Source organism: Elaeis guineensis, chromosome 11 (assembly GCF_000442705.2).
Source record: "Elaeis guineensis isolate ETL-2024a chromosome 11, EG11, whole genome shotgun sequence".
NCBI classification, from domain to species: Eukaryota; Viridiplantae; Streptophyta; class Magnoliopsida; order Arecales; family Arecaceae; genus Elaeis; species Elaeis guineensis.
In genome coordinates this window covers 100,059,243-100,078,446 of record NC_026003.2, presented here as the reverse complement: position 1 = coordinate 100,078,446, position 19,204 = coordinate 100,059,243, and positions in this window count along the sequence as shown.

Sequence of the window (19,204 nt, the reverse complement as noted above, 5' to 3'; positions counted from 1 at the left end):
TAAGGGCGCTGATCCTGGCTTCTTGAGCCCAAATTCGGTCGCTGGTGCTCTTCTTGCATTCCTCGAGCTCCTTTGTGAAGTTCGCCTTCCTCCGGCTGTAATCCATGATTGCCTTCACCTGGAGACTCCGAAAGTGGGCGGCCTCAGCGGCAGCTTCGGAATGGCCTTCTCTCGATTTGCGGAGCTCGCCTTCCGACTTCTTCAACTTCTTTGTCAGGTGAAGGACCTCTTTTTTCAACCGCTGGATTGTCGATTTCAGCGGGACCCCCAGGGGCAAGGGGAGTGCTTCAGCAGGACACTGCCATCGGAAGGTGCAAGCATCAAAGATCGACTCATTGCAAGAAGAAAAGCAGAAAGAAGAAGGAGGGGGAAGGAGAAGCCATCCACAACAAGAAATTCGACTTTATTGATTGAATAATTTTGAAGACAAACAGAAAGAAAATATGACGACAAAATAAGGGCACGAGATCAGAGGTCTCAGACCTCAGGGGCAGGAGGTGGAGAACTCGGTGCGGGGGGTGCGATTGCGGTGGCGGCGGACGAAGGGCCGGCCTCGTCTTCAGACTCCTCAAGAAAGTCGAGGTCGAGTTCGGGGAATTTGCTGGCCACCTTCTCTTGGCAGAGCTCGAACCCCTTGGTGAACGCCTCCTGGCCGAACTGGACATTCAGGACCCTCATCTCCGTGGAGGCCTTGAATTCCTCCACCGCAAGGACCCTGGCCTCCGAGACCAGAACCAGAGTTTGCTCGACCAGATGGGCGACCTCAGCCTCTGCCTTCCTCGCCGACTCCTCCAAGATCCGTCTCTCCTCTTCTCGGGCTTGTCTCTCCTCTTCCCGGGCTTGCCTCTCTGTTTCCAGGGCCTCCTGGAGGGCGACTACTTCGGCCATCTTCGCTTGGAGGCGAGCGACCTCGGCTTGGTAGCGTTCCTCCGCCTGAAGGAGGTCCCTCCTCATGCGGCTCGCCGCCCTGACATAGGCGAAGAGCTGGTGCCCAATCTGCAAGGACGGATAGGGAATTACGACAAAGACCGGGTGACCGTGTAAATAAATATCTGCTTACCTCGAGGAAGGACCCCAAAGAGTCCCAAGCCCGCTGCTCAGGATCGGCACGGTCGATCCTCTCCACGACGTCGGACAGGATGCAGCCGTCGAGTAGCCGCCTGATCAAGTCCCTATCGTTGAAGGGGTTCTCCGATCCCCCCTCGGAGCAGACGGACTCGTCTGCAACAGCTCGGTGGCTACTCGCCCTGCGAGCCACCGATTTCCTCCTCCTCCCCGCGGCAGGCGCCTCCGTGGGGCGAACCCCCGGTGTGGGGGCCCCAGTCGACGGGCTCCTCGAGGAAGCTCGGGGAGCCGCTGGCTCAGCATCTGAAGGAATGTCGATGGCCGGGGCCGCCTGGACGGGCGCAGCCAAGCTCGTCTCCTCCACCCTGGCCCTCTTCGCCGATCCGGAGGCCGCCGCGCCCTTTCTCTTCTGAGCTCTCATGCCCTTGGCGAGCATCCGCGTTGCTTCGATGTCCATTGCTAAAAAAAAAAAAAAAAGAAAAAGAAAAAGAAGAGAGAAAAAGAAAGAAGAGAGAAAGAAAAAGAAAGAGTGGGAGGGAAAAGAAGTAAAGAGAAGAAGAAGAGGAAGGCAAGAAAAGAAAAGATAAGACAAGTACTCGCTGGATCCTGGGGGCTCAGGCCGATGTTGAAAAAAAGCTGCTCCCTCAGAAGGTTAGGAAGGGAAGGAGCGGGATAAGTTAGAAGCTTCTGGGCGGCCTGGAGGTCGTCCTCCCCCAGGCTGGGAGCCCGGCGAACAGAATCCCTCAGAGAACCCCAAGGAGGCAGGCCCAGTTCCAAAGTCGGGCAGTGGACGAAGAGGTATTTCCCCTTCCAATTGTGAATTGAAGAAGGGGCGCCCTTCAGCAATCCCTTCTTACCGAACTGGGGGAGAAGTACCACCAGTCCTTCGCTGAAGGATGGCGTTTGAAGGTATAAAAATACCTAAACAAGGAGAGGGATGGCTGAACCTCGACTATGTGGCAGAGGGAGAGAAACCCTATCAGAAACCTAAAGGAGTTCGGGGCCACGGAAGCAAGAGAGATATCCAAGAAGTGGAAGAAGGCAGCGACGAAGGCAGGAAGCGAAAGCCAGAGTCCGGCACGGAACGCTTCCTGATACAAACAGAAGCGACCGGGAGGAGGAGTGCAGGCCCGGTCAGAGGGACCAGGAAGCTCCAGATCGTACTCCGGAGGAATCCCATACCGAACCCTTACCAGAAGGAGCTCCTCCGAAGTCGACGAACATGGAATAACGCCCGGTGCGAAAATCGAGCGAGGCTCAACCCCGGACACGGGTTCGTCCACAGGAAACTAGGGATTTGAAGCAGAAGAACTCTCGGAACTGCCGGGGGCAGAAGAGCCAGAGGACATTTTGAGTAGTTTTGAAGGGAAGATCTAAAGGACCCTAAAAAGACAGACCGAAGGAGGAACGAGTGGCCGGAGGCTAACTCGGAGGGACGCACAAAAGTGATGATGAGAGGAGAAGCCCCTAGGCGGTGAGAGGAAGGCTGGCACTAACCTATGAGGGACCTGGGGGACGAGAAACAGGAGGCGCCTACGGCTCGAGAAGACGCTCACTAAAGCAGGGCTCTCGAAGAGAGGACAAACACCAGCAAAAACTCAGGAATGGAGTAGAACGCCGAAAGGAGGGAGGACGGGTTTAAATAGACCCTGGGATCCGACGCCATAATGATCGCGAATCCCCCAGGCCAGTCCGCATCCAACACGTGTCCCACTCCCCCTGGCAGACGGCTAAAAGATGCTGACGATTGACAGGACCATAATTGTACCGTACCTAGGCCAGTGTACCTGTGGGATTTTCGAAGCGTCCCCTCATACCGCTCCAATTCGAAAAGACTCCGGCACGCGCTCATTTAATGCCAAAATATCTGGAGGCGGCAGTGCGCAGGATTCGAAGGGACGGTTCTGGCTGTACCCATCTCTCTCTGTACTTCTTTCGTTTGAAATTCAAACTCGAAAGTAGGAGGACTGGTGTTGGGTATAAAATATCCACAGCCGAAACCCTCAGTGGAATCAACGACGGAACAACACAGCTCCGCCCGGACTCCTACGGGAGCCGGACTCCGCCTCCGACATCGACTGCAGAACAGCTCCGCCCGGACTCCTACGGGAGCCGGACTCCGCCTCCGACATCGACTGCAGAACAGCTCCGCCCGGACTCCTACGGGAGCCGGGCTCCGCCTCCGACATCAACTGCAGAACAGCTCCGCCCGGACTCCTACGGGAGCCGGGCTCCGCCTTCGACATCAACTGCAGAACAACTCCGCCCGGACTCCTACGGGAGCCGGGCTCCACCTCTGACATCAACTGCAGAACAGCTCCGCCCGGACTCCTACGGGAGCCGGGCTCCACCTCCGACATCAACTGCAGAACAGCTCCGCCCGGACTCCTACGGGAGCCGGGCTCCGCCTTCGACATCAACTGCAGAACAGCTCCGCCCGGACTCCTACGGGAGCCGGGCTCTGCCTCCGACATCAACTACAGAACAGCTCTGCCCGGACTCCTATGGGAGCCGGGCTCCGCCTCCGACATCAACCGCAGAACAGCTCCGCCCGGACTCCTACGGGAGCCGGGCTCCACCTCCGACATCAACTACAGAGCAGCTCCGCCCAGACTCCTACGGGAGCCGGGCTCCACCGTCGACATCGACTACAGCACAGCTCCGCCCGGACTCCTACGGGAGCCAGGCTCCGCTCTCAGTATCAACTGCTGGTAAGCTCCGTCCGGACTCCTACGGGAGCCGGACTTCACCTCTAACTTTGATTGCAGAAGACTCCGCCCGGACTCCTACGGGAGCCGGGTTCCGCCCACAACTTCAGCTCCAAGAGGATTCCGCCCGGACTCCCACGGAAGTCAGACTCCACCCACGACCCCAACCGCCAGGAGGACCTCTCCCGGACCTCCACAGAGGCCGGGCTCCGACCGCTGCCGAGCTTCAATCAACAGATCCGCGCCCCCTGGCGAGCCACCATAACGGCCGCGATCCTGCTCCACTTCCTGTGGCGGATTCCGTGCAGCTCCATCATTCCCTGACAGGCCGCAGTAACCATCGCAGCTCTGCTCCACTTCCTGTGGCGGATTCCGCACAGCTCCACTACCCCCTGGCAAGTCATGACAACGGATGCTGCTCCACCCCTCGTAACAGATTCCACGTGGTGAGCTGTGGTGATGGCCACGATTCCGCTCCACTACCTCTCGCAATAAATTTTCCCTGACAACGGGCGGCCCACGATCTGATGGTTACAGACGTCGCCATCGATCCGTTACCTCTCCCGCCTATAAAAAGGGGGGATCCAGATACGTTATTCTCTAAGCTCATTTCTTATCTCAAAACTCTGCTAAATTCTCCGTTCGAGCACTCCATTCTTGTTGAGGCAGAGAACTGACTTGAGCGTCGGAGGGTCTTGCCGGAGCAACCCCACCTCCGGTTTAGACTTCCCTTGCAGGTCCCGGCGGCGACCGCGGCTTCTCCGACTCCAGCTTCTCCGGCGCAAGCAGATTTTTGCACCAACACATCATTTTAATATTTTCTTTAAATTATTAAGGTAACTCTCAAAAGATTCTCCAAAGACTGAAAAATTATCCATGAATATCTCTAAAAATCTCTTATCATATCTGAAAATATTGACATCATGCACATTTGAAAAGTCACGGGTGCATTACATAGTCTGAAAGGCATTCTACGAAAAGCAAAGGTTCCATAAGGGCATGTGAAGGTGGTCTTTTTCTGATCTCTTGGATAGATTGTTACCTGATTGTATCCTGAGTATCCATCTAAAAAGCAAAAATATTGTTGACCAGCTAGTCTCTCTAAGATTTGATCAATAAAGGATAAGGAAAAATGATCTTTACGGGTGGCTACATTGAGTTTTCTATAATCTATGCAAACACGCCACCCAATAGAAAGTCGTGTTGGCACTAGATCTCCACGGTCAATATGGACAATCGTGAGTCTAGATTTTTTTGAAACAACTTGAGTAGGACTCACTCAGTGGCTGTCTGAAATAGGATAAATGATACTAACATCTAACCATTTACTTACCTCCTTCTTGACTACATCTTGCATATTCGGATTGAGCCATCTTCGCATTTCTCGGATGGGTTTGGCATTGTCCTCTGTGTAAATATGATGCATTCATATTGATAGACTAATATCTTTTAAATCAGCAACGGTCCAACCTATGGCCTCTCTATGTATTTTTAATACATTCAGCAATTGGTCTTCCTGCTCGGGGGTTAGATTAGAAGCAATGATTACTGGCAGGATTTTCTCAAGTCCTAGAAACACATACTTAAGTGATTAAGGCAAAGGTTTCAGTTCAAATTATGGTGGGGCTTGAATTGAAGGACGTAGTGGTTCAGTTTCTAGCTTAGGTAAGGGTTCAATTTTCATTGACCAAGATAGTGAATGTGCTGGGTGAGGTGAATCAAGCAAGGCATTCATCTCCTGGTTTTGAGTTTCTTCAATGGGTTCATTCAAAAAATCATCTTCCTTCAAATTTAAGAAGGAATCAGTTTCAACTATCTCATCTATCAGATCAATTATCGAACAGCTTTCCTCCTTTTGAGCATACTTTGAGGTATTAAAAATATTAATTCTCACCTTTTGATCCTTAAAAGAAATATCCATAGCTCTTGTTTTACAATTGATATTGGCAGTGGCAGTGGCTAGGAATGGATGTCCTAAAATTATGAGATTTTGATTCAGCTCTTAGGATGGTTCTATATCAAGTATGAGAAAGTCTACTGAAAAATAGCATGTGTTGACTTTGACTATAACATCCTCAATCAGACCCCATGGTGTCTTCACAGATCTATCAACTAGTTACAAAATAACCGACGTGGATTTCAGTTCTTCTATCCCAAATTTTTTATAGACTGAGGTTGGAAGTAGGTTAACACTAGCTCCTAAGTTTAACAGGGCTCGATCAAAGATGATGCCTCCTATAACACATGAAATCAAAGGAGCACCAAGATCTTTTATTTTTTAAGGTAATGGATTCGACAGGACTGTACTAACATCCTCAGATAGCACAATTCTCTCTATTTTTTGTGGCTCACATTTTTGGATGCAAAGTTCTTTAAGAAATTTAGCGTAAGCCGGGATATGTTGAATTGCATCGAGGAGGGATAGATTAATGTGAACTTGCTTAAACAATTCTATTAATTCTTCGTTGCATGCTCCTTGTTTTTTACGAGAAAAATCGGCTTCTGGGGCTGAAGAAAATGAGACTTTTGATTTATATGTCTCGGGTAACTCATCTGCTCTCTTCTTTTCTTTATCTTTTTCACTCGGATCAATAATAATTTCGGACTCAGATTCTTCTATTGAGTTAGTCTCAGTACTAACCTCTTCTTTCAAATTCTTATTTTGACTAGCATCAATACTAGCCTCACTCATCTGGACTTAATATAGGTCCTTAAGAATCCTATCACTTTTAAGCTCAGAGATTACTTTATTATTTTCAAATTGAGGATTCTTAGGTGGGACATTGGATTGTTGACTAGGTTTAGGTGGTTGGTGGGTGGTTGGGTTGTTTTCAAAATTCGATATTTGTTGACTCGATAATTGACCTAGTTCTCTCCTCATAGAAGATTCAGTTAATTGACTTATTTGTACTTCTAACCTGACGAGAGATTGCTATTGGGTCATAATCATTTGTTGGAGTTGGTTGAATCTATCATCAGCTAGATTGGTCTGTTGAGGAGGTGGGTATGATAACTGATTGTAATAGAATGGTTGAGTAGGCTGACCTCTATTATAAGCATAATTTTGGTATTGGGATCTATTCTGAAAGTTCTACACAGAAAAAATTTGGGTCTTAACCTGAGTCTGTTGGGATCTCCAAGAAAAATTAGGGTGGTTTTTTCAATCTTGGTTATATGCATATAAGAATGGATCATTGACAAGATTGAAGTAACCTTGAGCAACTTGAACTTATTTTTGGATGAAAGGTGGAAACTGTGCAGCCGTAGGACGTTCACTAACATGATGGGCTGAGCTAGCACAGATAGAATAAATCTTCTGATAATTGGGAGGTGGTGTGTATTGCGTAGGAGATTGTAGACCTAGGATTAGGCATTTATCTATAAGAAGGTCGATTTTATCTAATTTTTGGGCTAACAGATTCAAATCAATCTTAGGACTAGAATTTGAACGTTTGATCCCATTGAATGATAAAAACATCGATGGGTTATAGGTAGAAGGAATAAAATATTCTTTCATTTGTCTAGGTGGTTCTTAAGATTTGCAGCATTTGATGATTAGGTGTAACATGGATCAACCATTTAACTTCAGAATTAGGTTCAACTAGGTCAAAATAAAAAAATTATACCATGCATGTATCAGTGCAAACCCTAATATGTGATTGAGATTTTTTTTTTTTTTTTTAAGAAGAAGGAGAAAGAAAAGAGAAGAGAAAGAAGAAAAAAATTCTAAAGGTGAGATCCTTAAGAAAAACCTAGACCTAAAGACGAAAGATGAGAAAATTTAGTTGTGATTAAGTGTTAATTGGAATCAAATTAGCAAACAATTAAACCTCGACACCTATGGGTTTCTTAGACCTAACAGTTTGATGTAGAGTGGCTGGACCTAGATGCAAGTTGGGTTTGTTCTCATTTCCTTCAACTAGCCAAGTAAGATGTGGGGTCATAGAGATCCCCCTGTTGCTTGCCTTAGACACTAATTAGATTGATCAGATAAGCTAACTGAATAATTAAATAACCACGAGCCACTTAGGCTGAGCCTTTGTAACCTTTTGCCTTAGACATCAGTTTCAGGAGTGAGTCCAAACTCACTTTACACTTGACTTTATCACAATACTTAAACTGAACTCAATTGATCCTGGGGGCCAATGTCTACTTGATTTTAGTTAGGTTTGGGTTAATGTGAGATGCTGGTTGATTGCTTTTGGGCTAAAGAAGGGTGATAAAATCTCCACCTTATCTTGTTTATGGGTGTTGCCCTTAAGTTGATTTGAGATGAATATGCACAACTAATTTCAAACAAGGAGTTTTATGCAACTAAATTAGATGCATAAAATTAATCAAACTTGAAAGCTTATCTTATCTCCAGCGATCATCAAAAGTAAATCTAAGATGATGAATGTTTCTAACAATTAAGTTTCTACTCTTGTCATGTAATTTTTATTAGATTTATGTGGATAAATTTTTGATTAATTTCAAAAAACAAAAATTAATACTAAAAAAATTAGTTAGGATTAGGGTTAGGATTGATCTCACCAAATTGAAAGCTTTCTATCTTTTTTTTTGAATTTTTTTCTGTAAAAAGAAAAAAATTAAAAAAAGTTAGTAAGCTATATTTATAAGAAAATCAAAGAAATTAAATATTAAAATTGGTGCCCTCTCCGACAACGGTGTCAAAAATTTGATAGGATTCTCTGACAACGGTGTCAAAAATTGATACGATCGTGATGTTGTTGTTAGGATACCGTGATTATCAATCTAATTTTGATTTCAATAAAAATTAAAAATACATAGAAAGTTGCAAGTCGGATCAAATTCATAGAGAAGACAAAATTTTGATTTAAAATTTTTAATTTTATAAAAAATAAAATAAAATTTTAAAAAAAATAATTTAAGTCAAAAATTAAAAATATAAAAAAATAAATTTGGTACTAAGATCTACTAACTAGATCCTAGCATCTACTTGCAATAAAAATAAATAATAAAAATTTAAAAAATATAAAATAAATTGATACTAAGAACTACTAACTAGATTCTAGCATCTATTTACAATAAAAATAAAAGATAAAAATTTAAATTATAATAAAATAAAATTTATATTAATTAAAATTAAAATTTAAGTATAAAAATTTAAAAAAATAATAAAATAAAATAAAAATAAAATTATAATAAAAATCTGAAGTTGATCAGTCCAGCCTCATCGAAAAGATGGTTGATGATCTCTCTTTCTTCCTTCGTACTCCGTAAAGTGAACTGACTTCTCTTCTTCTTTTTCTTGGGTCTCTAAACCTATCTAATTTTTTTTTCTAATTTTTTTTGCTTTTTCACTCAATTTTTTTGCTCCTCAGATTTATTTTCGGACCTCCTATTTATAGATAAATTTTTTATTTTTTTTGATAGAAAAAAGAGTCCTAAAATCCTTAGAAAATATTTTTTATCTGTAAAAATTTTTCTGACTGTCGGATCAGCTTTGGACCGCTTAGATCTATCCAAAAATCATAGTTTTAATCTTTATCAATGTCGGATTCAACCACAACCATTCAATCTGGGTTCGAATTTGTTCTGGGCCGTCAGATCATGCAGTTTAACTCCTTATCAAAGTCAGAAACATTCTCAGTTGTTGGATCATGTGATGGATAGAATCTGAGTCATCAGATCGCGCCCAAGAATCCTTATCAAACTCAGGAACGACGTCAACCATCCGATCTGGGTCAGGATGAGCATGGACCATTGGATCGTGCGAAAAAGCTTCCATCCTCTGTAGATCGTGCCTGTGAACCTCGTACTGTTTTCGATGGACCGCGCCCCTAACTCTGTGGACCGAGCGATCGGTCCACCGTACATCGAAGATAATAAAAATTATTTTTAAGGATATTCTAACTTGATTTTTGCTTCAATTTTTATCTGAAAAATAAAATATATATATATATATTAAATTTTTAAAAAATTATTCATTATTTTGGTACTTAAATTTTTTAATTAAATCAACATCTATTTTCTATAAATATGTTCTAATTTCATATTTTTTTAAATTTTTATAAGAAAATCTAATTTATTCATGAAATTAGATTTTTAAGAAGATGTTAGCACCATAAAATACCAAAAATATCTTCAATAAATATAAAAATATACCACTTATCAATAGGGTTCCAGAAAGATGGTTCTTAAGACACCTTTTAAGTTATGGGTTAGTAGGAAACCCAATATTAATCACTTTCATATTTAAGGTTGTCCTACAAAGATTAAAATTTATAATCCATGAAAAAATAAATCTAAACTTAAAACCATTCATTGTTATTTCATTGGCTATCCAGATAATTCTAAATGATATAGATTCTAATACCTAAAGAGGTATAAAGATTGTTGACTTAATCCATGCTAAATTTTTAGAGTCTAATATAGATAATTGCAGATGCTCTCATGCTGAACATGCAACATCAAAGGAAGGATAGGTTATTGTTTCAAATTTCCATTGTCTAGGAAAAGATCATATTTCATCCTATTGAAAGGACAATTGAAGAGCAGCAGATAAGTAAATCGATCACAGCACCTCCACAGCTAGTTGATGATTTGCCAGTGAGGAGATCACTTAAAGAAAATAGACTTGCCATTTATAATGATTATGTGATTTATTTAGATGAAAATGATTATGTTGTTGGTCATGTGGTTGATCTAGTCTCATGATCAGGCTATTACATGTTCTCGATCAAATAAGTGGCTTAAAGCTATGCATGATGAGATGTAGTCCATGGCCAATAATGAAGTATGTGATCTTATAGAATAGTCTAAGAGATTTAAGCCTATAAAATTGTAAATGGGTATTTAAAATCAAGAAAGACTCTAATAGTAATATTGAACACTATAAGGCTAGACTAGTTGCAAAAGAGTTCCCATGGAAAGAAGACATAGATTACAATGATACCTTTTCTCCCATCTCTTGTAAGGATTATTTTAGAATAATTATGATACTGGTGGTCCATTTTGATTTAAAGCTTCATTAGATAGACATTAAGATAGCTTTTTGGAATGGTGATCTTAATGAAGAACTCTACATGATTCAATTAGAAGGTTTTGTTGAAAGTGAAAAGAAATATATGGTATGCAGGCTTAAGAAATCTATTTATGGTCTTAATCAAGTATCAAGGTAGTAGTATCTTAAGTTTGATAACATTGTGAATTCTCTTAGATTTGCAAAAAATAAAATGGATCAATGCATATATCTTAAGCTCAATAGGAGTAAATTTATCTTTCTTATCATATATGTCGATGATATCTTACTTGCCAGTAATGATACCGTGTTGTTGTATGAGACTGAATATTTGCTGTCTAAGATCTTTGATATGAAGAATCTTAGAGGGGCTTCATTTGCGTTTACTATTGAGATTCACAAGGATAGAGCCCGTGGTATATTGGGATTGTTTTAGAGAACTTAGATTGGTCGTATACTAAGAATATTTAGTATGCATAATTGTAAATCTAGAGACGTATCTATGGTCAAGGGAGATAAACTTAGTAGGAACAAGTATCCTAAAAATGATATGGAAAGAGAATCTATAATAAGTATGTTTATTCTAATGTTGTGGATATTTTAATATATATATGCATAGGTTTGCACCAGATTGGATATAGTGTATATTGTTAGTGTACTTGATAGATATATGACAAATCTAGGTATGGAGCATTGGAAGGCAACTAAAAAGGTTATGAGGTATTTACAGAAAATAAAAAATTTTATGCTAACTTATAAAAGGTCTGATTATCTTGATATGATTGGATATTGTGATTCTGATTTGACTGGTTGTATAGATGATATGAAATCCACTTGTGGTTATATATTTATGATGGTTGGAGAGGTTGTTTCTTAGAAGAGCTCAAAACTGACTCCAGTAGCATCATCTATCATGCAGGTAGAATTTGTGATATATTATGGAGTTGTAACTCATGCTGTATGGTTGAAGAATTTTATATTAGGACTTAAGATTGTGGATTATGTCTCAGAACTACTTAAAATTTATTGCGATAATAATGTTGCTGTATTCTTTTCAAAAACAATAAGAGTTCTATGATCTCTAAACATATAGAAATAAAGTACTTTGTAGTCAAAAATTTGGCTAAAAAGGAGACATTATGATTGAATACATAAAGACTAATATAATGCTGGCAAGTCCATTGACCAAAGAACTTCTATCCATTGTATTTATTAAGTATGTAGAAAATATGAATTTATTGGAATTTTTTGGTATACTTGGTTAGTGGAAGCATTGTTTTGTTAAATATTATATGAATATCAAAAAGTTTTTTAATTTTTCATTATTTTGTGGTGAAACATCACATTTATATTTGTGTACATATTGTTGTTTGTAAATATTATTTAAATGAAAGTCTTAAGCATAAAGATGCGGCTTAGGCATAAAGATATTGTTGCTTATATAATTATTGATATCATCGATTGTCTTAAGACATAAGGAACTCATCTTAAGATATAATGATCAAATTATGACATAAGCTTAAAATTATTATAGCTTTTATTAGAAAGCATAAAAAGATTTTATTTGAGACCATAAAGTGGACTGGTGATAAGTTTTATATGTTTTGATCACATGGGTACAAAATTCATACTAGACATACTATATCATCGAAATCTATATTGATGAGATTACTAATTTATAACCATAGATGGGTCTTATATCAATAAATAATATGAAACTGTTGTGATTCGATGTTAATGGTTTTAGTAGATCGGATTTTGACCAAAGATATTATTAATTTAGAATATTTACATATCTGGCTACATGTGGTGCACTTAGCCTGAGAGTTATTTTTGAACTATATATATAATAAATATATTTTTTTGAATAAAAAAGAGGTTTTAATCAGTATTGCCTAAGTGGCAGAATGTTGGAATTTATTATAAAATGGGCTTCCACTGATTATGAACTGCTTTTTTACTTTGATTTATTATGAAATAAGAGCTAAGTTATCATCTGAATGAATGATTGAAGAGTCCATAATTATCTATGATCATATTATTATTTTGGATCCTATTGTCTTAGTCATATGATGTAGCAGATATTAGTATATACCTAAATTGGTTAATGGACTCTGTAATAGATGGACCTATTAACATTACTAACTGGATCAGGTCTCCATTCTATTCGTATATATATCTGTCTATAGAGAAATCTTGAGACATCAAGATCTTTATATTCCTAGGACACATTTATCCCATTTAGGAGATAAGTATAAAGTGAAAATGGAGAGGAAGATTTATCCCATTGTTGTTTTTTTCTTCCATATGGCGCTACTATAGCAATCATAAATGGCTGCTCAATGCTCTCAAGATACAATTGGTTTTTATTTTTGATTTCTTTTAATAATTTTGTGTTCTAATCTCATGCATGATTTTATATGAGAAAATCTCATAGATACATCAAAGATACAGATTGAGTACTTGGGTATAAATTGAGAAGGGTGAGTTTTATCAGTTTAAGATGAGACTTTTATGGAGAACATAAGAGGTGGCTAACCAGTACTCATCACTATCCAATAAGTGGAGGAATGATAGTGCTATGGAGAATATGAGAGTAGCAAAGTTGCATAATAATAGTGGTCCATATGACATAATAAATCAATCAGAACAAGTGTCAAAATTGTGTAACAATGCTTTATCTTACCACTATCTAGAACATGAGAAGAATGATAAAAATAATAACACCAAGTAGCAAGAACAAGCATCAAAAATTAAGTAGTGGCATAAGTAATAACATTCATCCCAACAGTTGATAGAAGTCATTTATAAATATCGAATTATAATTCCAAGAAAAGCCCTTAGCCAATCAAACAATTGTTGCTTTCTTTATTTTATGTTATCTTCCACTTTATTTTATCCTAGTCATTCCTATTCCGTGGTTCTTATTACAGCTCCGTAGCCTTCCTTTCTCTAGAAAGGCATCTTAGCGGCTCAAGTTCCTGAAACTCCAAGCGAAAGGATCCACTCCCACTCATATCTCTTTCCAATTCATATGTCAGTAGCATGCCGACATAAACACAGCCATGAGGACCCCGTTTGAGGGAGGAAAGGAATACCAATACAACTAAATGCAGTGCTGTGTGCCTAGGGCCAAATTATTTTTTCTATCCCTCTTCAAAACACCACTCAGCCAGTTATGGCTCCACCTTCTTTGGTACATGAGAGACTGGAATAGATCACCCTCCAATTTTCTTTTCTCTCATATATTTTCTTTTAGAAAAATGGTGGCAAACCCAGTGCCTGATTGACAGTAAAACACCAAGTTTAGAATAGAGCAAAACATTAGATAAGAATAAAAGCAGAAAAAATAAGCAGCAAATACCCCAAAAAACACCTACAAAAGCCCGAATGGACACTGCATTTCCATGAATCAAGGAAGAGGAGTACTGGTCGATGCTTGTGGCTATTGACAGAGGTGCCAAAGGCCTCTCTTCTTCTTGATCCTCAGAGCCAAAGCGCCTGTCCATGCAGAGATGAAGGAATCTATATATAGCCATCTGAACACCTACACAAGCACCCTTTTGAAGGAAAATTAGAGCATTCCTTTCAAGCCAAATGGACCAACAGAGTGCAATGGCAGCACAATCCTACTCTTGCAGCCTGGATTTTAGTACTCGATGCCTATGCCGCTCGGTGAGCAAGGATTTAATGGAGCTACGGCCGCCTTTAACATTGAATTCATGCTTGATATTCATCCATATTGATTACAACACATAATAAATGAAGCGATAGGAACAATTGCTGAGCAATCATTTACTCTACTTCTGTTGTAGAAAGAGCCACCACCGACTGAAGATTAGCTTTCCAGCTAATCACACTTCCACCAAGGCATAATAGAAAACCAGTAAAGGATCTTCTTTTGTCAAGATCCCCAGCATAATCTGAATCTACAAAATCAAAAAAACTGAAATCCTTTGCAAACACCAAACCAACATCAGAAGAACCCTTCATATATCGTAGCAGCCATTTAATTACATTCCAATGATGTTTACTAGGATTTGTCATGTATCTACTAATAACACTAATAGCATGTGAGATGTCAAGACGTGTGCAATTATAATATACATGACACTACCAACAGTATTTCAATAAGGAACTCTAGTCATGAATTTTCTCTCTTCATCAATAGTGAGACAATCAGCAGAAGAGAGCATAAAATGAGCAGCTAAAGGTGTGCTCACCGGTTTGGCATCTTTCATAACAAATTTATCCAAATTTTTTTCAATATACTATTTTTAAGACAAAAATAGTTTACCATGAATCCGATCTCTAACAATCTCCATGCCAAAGATTTTTTTGGCCTCATCAAGATCCTTCATTTCAAACTCATCACTCAACAAACTTTTCAGTTTGACAATATCATTCATATTTTTAGTAGCTATCAACATATCATCAACATGGAGCAGTAAGTATATAAAGAATTTTTTAGACAATTTCAAAAAATAGACAGAATTGTCAAATTTGCTATGCACACAACCAATTTCTGATATATAAGAATCAAGTCTTTTATACCATTGCCAAGGAGACTATTTGAGACCATACAAAGATCTTTTTAGCAAACAAACATAATTTCTTTCCCACCCACCTGAAAATCAGTAGGTTGATGCATATAAATGTGCTCATTGAGGTCATCATGCAAAAATGCTGTCTTAACATCAAATTGATGCAATTCAAAGACATGACTTTTTACCAACACAAGTATAGTGTAAATTGATGCATGCTTCACAATAGGAGAAAAAATTTCATTGAAATCAATACCAGGTACATGACTGTACCTCTTGGCTACTAAGCATGCCTTATAGCGGATTTCACCTGAATGATTCTCTTTCTTTTTGTAGATGCACTTACAATCAACAATTTTCTTCTCCGATGGTGGAGGAACCAATTCTCCAGTATGATTTTTATTAAGAGACTCAATCTCTTCATTCATTGCCAGCTACCATTTATCGGCACTTCAGACTTCATTGGTTCAGAATAGAAATCGGGTTCCACAGCCCCAACAGATTCTACAACTGCAAGTGCATAGGCCACTAAATTTCTTATAGTTATAGTGTTGAGGTCCTCTAATCTATCTTCTAGGCCTATCTTTAGCCATACAATATGGTTCTCCTTGATTTTCATTCGATACTAAAACAGAATCATCTGGAACATGAGGCACTTCAGCCTCGGGTGTTTGTTGTCTATATGGAACTGAAGTATGTGGTGCAGCACTTTCAATTTTCACCTGAATACTGTCATTTCTGGAATGTTTAGTACATGCACAAGGTGAAGAAAAAATTTTCTTTCTCGGGTGAAGCAAAATATCTCATCAAAAATTACATCTCTATTAACATAAAATTTAGATGTATCAAAACACCACAATCTATAGCCTTTAACACCAGATGCATATCCAAGAAAAATGCATATCGTAGATCTAGGATCTAACTTGCCGTCAGTGACATGCATATATGCAATGCAGCTAAAAATCTTTAAATTTGAATAGTCAACAGGTTTATCTAGCCATACCTCCTTAGGTATCTTATTGTCAATAGCTGATGAGGGAGATTTATTAACTATGTAACATGCCATATTGACTGCCTCTACCCAGATTTTCTTATGCAAACCAGAATTAGAAAGTATGCAGCGAGCCTTCTCAACCAAGGTGTGATTCATGCGCTCTGCTATACCATTCTACTAGGGCATATGAACTACTATTCAGTGTCTAACAATCTTATTCTGGCAATATGAATTGAATTCATTTCTACAAAACTCAAGGCCATTATCAATCCTTAATCTCTTAATAAGCTTACTTGACTATTTTTCAATTAAAGTTTTCCACTATTTGAATGTTGGGAAAACATCAGACTTATTCTTCAAGAAGTACACCCACACTTTTTTTTGGAGAAATCATCAATAAACATTAGGAAATAATGTGCACCACCTTTGGAGATATTCTAAGAGGGCCTCCAAAGGTCAGAATTGATATAATCCAAAGTCCCTTTGGTTCTTGAATCAACCATGCTAAATGCAACCCTTTTCTGCTTATCAAAAATACAATGTTCATAGAAATCCAATTTTTTAGTCTGCTATCCACACAAAAGACCTCTCTGATTGAGTAATTGTAATCCCTTTTCGCTCATGTGACCAAGCCATATGTGCCAGAGTCTGGTAGAGTCACATCTGCTGTAGAAAGCTGCAGTCACAATACCTACTCAATCTTGCCTTGAAGAATATAAAGTCCTCCGATCTTTATGCCTTTCATCATAGTCAAGACACTGTGAATAACCTTAAGAACTCCACCTTCAGCTAAGTACCTACAACCAAGATCATCTAAAACATCAAGAGAAATCAAACTATGTTTCAAACTAGGTATAAATCTAACATTAGTCAAGATCCAAATAACATCATCATGCATTTTAATCTGAATAATATCAATACCACAGACATTGCATGCTGAATCATTACCCATAAGTACCTTTCTGCCATCAATAGACTCAAAACTAGTGAACCACTCCCTTTTCAGACACATATGATAAGTACATACTGAATCAAGTATCCACTCATCATCAGATCTATGCATATCTCTAATAGCAGTAAAAACAACATCATCATCCTCCGCCACACTAGCCTCTACATTAGAAATAGGTTTATTGAAGGAAGAACTATTTTCTTCCTTTTTTTGCTTATTTTTCAACTTAAAACAATCGGCATTAATGTATCCCTTCTTGCGGTAGTAATTATAGACTAGGTTCCAATGCTTTGATTTAGACCTATTCTTCTATTTACCACCATGGGTGTCCCTTTCCTTTCCTCTATCTCTAGCAATAAGGGCGTCCCCCACATTAGATCCAAAAACACTAGTATTTAGACGACTATCAATGTTCTCTTTACTAAATAAAGACAACTTAACATCTTCAATGAAGATAGTATCTTTTCCATGGAGAATTATCTCCCTAAAGCATTTATATGAGGCAGGTAAAGAACACAGTAATAATATAGCTTGGTCTTGTTCATCTATTATAGTATCTAAAGATGCAAAATCCATAAGGATTGAATTAAAATCACTGATATGAGTTCGAATAGATGTACCTTCAGCCATACAAAGTGTGTATAGCCATTCCTTCATAGATAGACGATTTGTGAAGGACTTCGTCATATACAAAGACTCAAGTTTCTGCTATAAATTTGCTATTGCTTTTTCTGTTATAACTTCTCTTAAAACTGAATCTGATATGCATAGATGAATGGCAGTGAGAGCTTTATCATCAAGAATCTTCCACACTGCTTCGATCATGGTTAAGGAGTGCTTATCCTTGCCACAAATTATAACTTTGAGATCTGTCAGAATAGCAAGCATCCGAATTTGTCATAGATTGAAGCTTATATTATCATCAAATTGCTCGATATTGAACTTAATAATTGTCATTGTGCATAGATGTGGACAAAATATAGATCTAAACAAAATCTGAAAGCTCTGATACCAATTTGTTAGAAAAATCCAGAGAAAATGTAATAGCAATTACACAAATGAGTAGATCTAAGGAGCAATTAAACAAATACAGTAAGAAAATACTCAAAGAGAGCTGCACACAAGATTTACGTAGTTCAGATATAAGGCGTACATCCACGGACAAGGAAAGAGGAGAAATCCACTATTAAAAGAAGAAATATAGAGGAGAAGAAGAGATTGAAGTGATTTTAATCTCAACAGAACATAAACCTCACAAAACCCAAAAATCTTTTTACACCCAAAAGCCAAGAATGGCAATCTCTCTTGCTACAAAGTGTTTGTCTCTTAATTGCCTCACAAAAAACCACACAGAACCCTAGCTATAAAGGAGTATTTATAGGATCCCTTTAAAGTTACAAACATAAGTGGGCTGGATAGAAACATAAGCTCAAATATAAGAGTAAAAGGCCATAATAAAGGGCCTGAAATTGGGGACACACTTAACACTCATTAGCATTTCTATGCATTCACATCCCAAGTCTAAGTTCAACATTAGACTCAAATCTGCTAATCAACTAGAGCTTTTTAAGCTTCAAAGAATATAGAAAGAGTAGCAACTTAGGACCTCAGCTAAAAAAGCTAGTCGAAAGTTATTATTGGGATTTCGCTCAAAAAAAATTATCTATTTTGCATTCGATATGGTATCTTATCTAACTTTCTCAAAACAAGTTACAACAAAGACCAATATCTCATGCAAAAGTGACAAAACAAGACAGATTTGAGACCCAATCACAACTATTGACTCATAGCTGAAGAAAGCAGAGTTTGCTGCTGTCAGTGCTGTGTCTACTATCAGCACAATATTCAAAAGTTTTTCGTATATCTATTTCGGAAATCATAAAACTATTCACCTCATGTTTAGCTAAAATATATCTGCAAATGTCATTTTCTTAATAGAAATTTTGCAGAATCACC